Raw genomic sequence first — 3,895 nt, forward strand, 5'->3', positions numbered from 1 at the left:
CCTCTCCAATGGGAACCGAAAACATTTGATCGCAAGGTCATAGGTGAACCGATTCCCCCACAGGAAAACACGTCTGATATATTCTATACGACACTGGTGACGGCATGTGCGTCACATGACAGGAATATGTTGTCGACCCACCTCACTTGTACACTTGGCGAATGGGTGAAAAGATTCTTCTACCTTGCCCGATTTAGGTTTTCTTGTGGATGTGATAATCATTTCCAAAAAAGTGATGAAAGCATAAGAGTTTGTCACATAAACTGAAAATAAAAAATTAAACTTTTCACTCGAGGGAGACTTGAACCTACGACCTCTCGTTCCGTAGCTGCTCTCGCTAACCACAGGACCACGGCGCTTCTTGACTGCAAGTGTCCTTGATGTTGCCTATCTTCGCATGGAGTACTCAGTTTGTATATTTTACTAATTATTTTAATAGTTCCACACAACTTCTTCCTGTTTTCTCGATTGATCAGTGTTCAGTTTTTCAAGGCCTATCCACTGTACCAACTTATAACTAAATCTGAGGGGGGGTGCGATGGGGAGGTTCCCTTTTAAGAACATACACAGACACACCCATGCCCGAAGGAGGACACTAACCTCCGGCGGGAGAGGCCGCGCAGTCAGTGATATGGCACCTCTAGCCTCGAGGCCACTCCGCGGGGGAAGTTGCAAAGAAGGAAAACTTTACTCTTAAGAAGCTCCTTAATGTTAGTTGTCTTTCACGGATTCGCCTATTAGTTATTAGATTAATGTTATTATAAACTGCGGCGAGAACCGCGTGCAGCTGAGTAAACAATTGGAGCCTCATGGGGCCCGCGCGTCCCAATTTGACGACCACTGAACTAACTGCACTGTTTTTGATTAACAGCTGGCAAAGCGGCATTGTCCGGGTATTCATTTTACCAATTTTCTATTAGAAATTAAAACAAAAAGTGAACTACGTTTCTAGTGTAACATCTCGGACAATTTATGTATGCTGGGCGAAGTTGCCTCGTGTGTCTACAACACGATTTTGTAAGCTGTCAAACGTCTGCCAGGTGTGAAACATTTTCCTAAGTTTGCTCCACTGCAAGTGTGTCTTAGTCGTAAAGAATAGATGTATTAAAACAACAAGAATGACGCGGCATGTTGTCACGCACCGCAGAGTTTATGACGTCACATGTCTTGAACTATGTGTGGTACAACGATATACATACCCGCGGATGCTGCCTCCAAAATGTGTTGCGAACAGAGTGAGTACCAAAGAAGTAATAAGTTTAAACGTCACGCACAATGCGGCAGATTTCCTAGCATCTCAATGTTGACGAAGTCATATTTCCTGAACTACGAGTGGTACCATGATATAATTTTGTAGGTGCGGTTGGCTGCATAATTGGACACTTTCTACGAAATTGGCGGTGAATGGAGTTAGTAGCACAGAAGGAATATATTTAAACGTGATGTTGCAGTTTTACACGGATCTCATTGTTTATGACATCATACCTCCTGAACTGTAACGGATGGATGGTTTTTGGTTGAACTCGGGTCAGAGATTTAGGGGGAGTTGTGGAACATACAAGCATATACACGTATCCATTTTTGTAATATTTATGGACTCTCCTTGCACGTTAGTGTGAAATGTCTTTTTCACTGTTTGCAGTCACGTAACAGTCATTTAACCCCGTGTTGTACAGTAGCTGTTACGCTACTAAACTAAAATAAGCTCCATCGCGACAGGCCATGAAGGCCCAAAGATACTGACTGGCCGCCGCGTCATCCTCAGTTCATAGGCACCATTACTCGGTGCGGATATGGAAGGGTTTGTGGTCTGCACACCGCTCACCCGGCCGTACGTCAGTTTCCGTGACCGGAGCCGCTACTTCTCAAAGAAGCAGCTGCTCAGTTGGCCTCACAAGGGCTGAGTGCACCGCGCTTGCCAACAGCGCTCGGCAGACCGGATGGTCACCCATCCAAGTGATAGCCCAGCCCGACAGTTCTTAACTTAGGTGATCTGACGGGAACCGGTGTTTCCACTGCGGCAAGGCCGTTGGCGCTATTATGATATTTTACTATTATTGTTTCTTTCAAGTTTAAATGCACGCAACTAGTGCCCACATTCTGATAAATTTAGTGTGGACATAGCGCTGTAGTCAGTATACTTAGTCGGTACGCAAGGCTCCCATCGCGCAGTGAAATTTGATTCCGCAGTCGAGGCATCGTTGCCCATGCAATGCCACATGGAGGTCAGGCTGCATGGAGATCTGTTGTCCTGTTATGTATAAGATACAGCCGTGATTACTTCTTGAAATTATAATAGATGAAGTTTTGAAATTGAGATTTATAATCTTTTAATTCTTAAGCAGAAAATAGAGACAGGAAGTATTAGTATTGTAGGTAGATGACCCTTCACTGGCGCTGTTAAGGGACGTGGTCTCGGCATGTGTTCTCGAGCCCGACGTCCCTTTATTTCTATTAAGGGATGAAACAAATCAAATTGCTCTGAGCACTATGGAACAACATCTGTGGTCATGAGTCCCCTAGAACTTAGAACTAATTAAACCAAACTAACCTAAGGACATCACACACATCCATGCCCGAAGCACGATTGGAACCTGCGACCGTAGCAGTCGCGCGGTTCCAGACTGAAGCACCTAGAACCGCTTGGAGATGAAACAGTACTTGACTTCCTTTGCCTCCTATATGCGTTTACACTGACCATCTGATACCGCTCCCAGAACACTGGTAAATAATGTCTTCCTACTACTCACTACTGATTCTCTCGAAGTCTGTAAAAGGAACTTGAGGGCCAACCAGTGATGGGCGACTGGTTCAGGCAGCATTGACAGGGGGCGCGGGGCACTGAGCTTTGTCTTCCTGGAGAAGTGATAGTGCCCTCATTTTCCACTGGCACGCGGGTCAGCGCCTTCTTCATGCCATTTCATGCGGTGCACTAATCGGTGTGCAGTCCATGATTTAGGACTGCATAGCTCTAATATCTAAGTTTATGTACCGTCAATCTGATAATTACGTAGATCACTTGAGTAAGATATTTTCTATGTCAGTGTAGTCTAATTATAGTTTGAATGTGGCACCTGGTACATTAACTGGTCACAATCTATTCTACTTAATCTATTGACAGGTTTCCATTCTATTACATCTATGTGCTACTGTTTCTGCATTTAGTGTTGTCTGTTGTGTCTGTTGAGTGTTATCTTAGTCTAGTCATTACATGTGCCTTAATTCGCTAGAGTACTTGTGTTGTAGTTTTTCTGTTCTGATTTGGTATAATTACATATCTAAGAACATGTTTCACGTGATGCTTGGTACAATAAGTGGCCATGAAGTATCATACTTAGTAGGTTAGCATGTTTCTGTTCTAGTTAGTATCTGTGTTACTATTTCATCTCTTAGTGTAGTGTATATCGTGTATGAGCTATGCACGTTTTTTTCTTCGCTTGTTTCGTCGTTGGTGTCAGAGGAGCGCTGTCTGGTGCAGTCTTCATCTGAACTAAACCATTCGTCACGCTACCTCGATGCCAACATGACCCCATTTGTTTGTAGAAAGTGTGTTCAGGTTTGAAGATTACATTTGTGTGTTAGTTTCATAGTTCACATTCGTCTGCACCCCTGAGTGTTTCTTTTAATGTGTCTGCGGTAATCCCTAGCATATTTCTGTGTAATTTGTAGCGTGAGTGGTCAATCTAGCAAGAAGAAAAGGACAATGGGTAAACTGCCAAGTACAACCTTGGGGTTAAGCATGCTAAACTATCATCCTGGAAGGTATTCTGTGAAAAAGCTACAGGCTCTAAACTTTACAAGATCCTCACCAGAAGACCAACTAAACCCGGAGGTACTCTAAGGAAGGAGATTCAGTCACTGAGAGACACTGGTTAACAGATAACCTAAGGGAGAA

General features: G+C 43.8%; 1 pseudogene; it reads right to left on the reverse strand.

The window, feature by feature from the left end:
* Nucleotides 1-1,916: 1,916 nt before the first annotated feature.
* LOC126482961 (5S ribosomal RNA) lies at nt 1,917-2,034 on the reverse strand (annotated as a pseudogene).
* Between the last annotated feature and the right edge of the window lie 1,861 nt (nt 2,035-3,895).

Source organism: Schistocerca serialis, chromosome 5 (genome assembly GCF_023864345.2).
Source record: "Schistocerca serialis cubense isolate TAMUIC-IGC-003099 chromosome 5, iqSchSeri2.2, whole genome shotgun sequence".
Classification (NCBI taxonomy): domain Eukaryota; kingdom Metazoa; phylum Arthropoda; class Insecta; order Orthoptera; family Acrididae; genus Schistocerca; species Schistocerca serialis.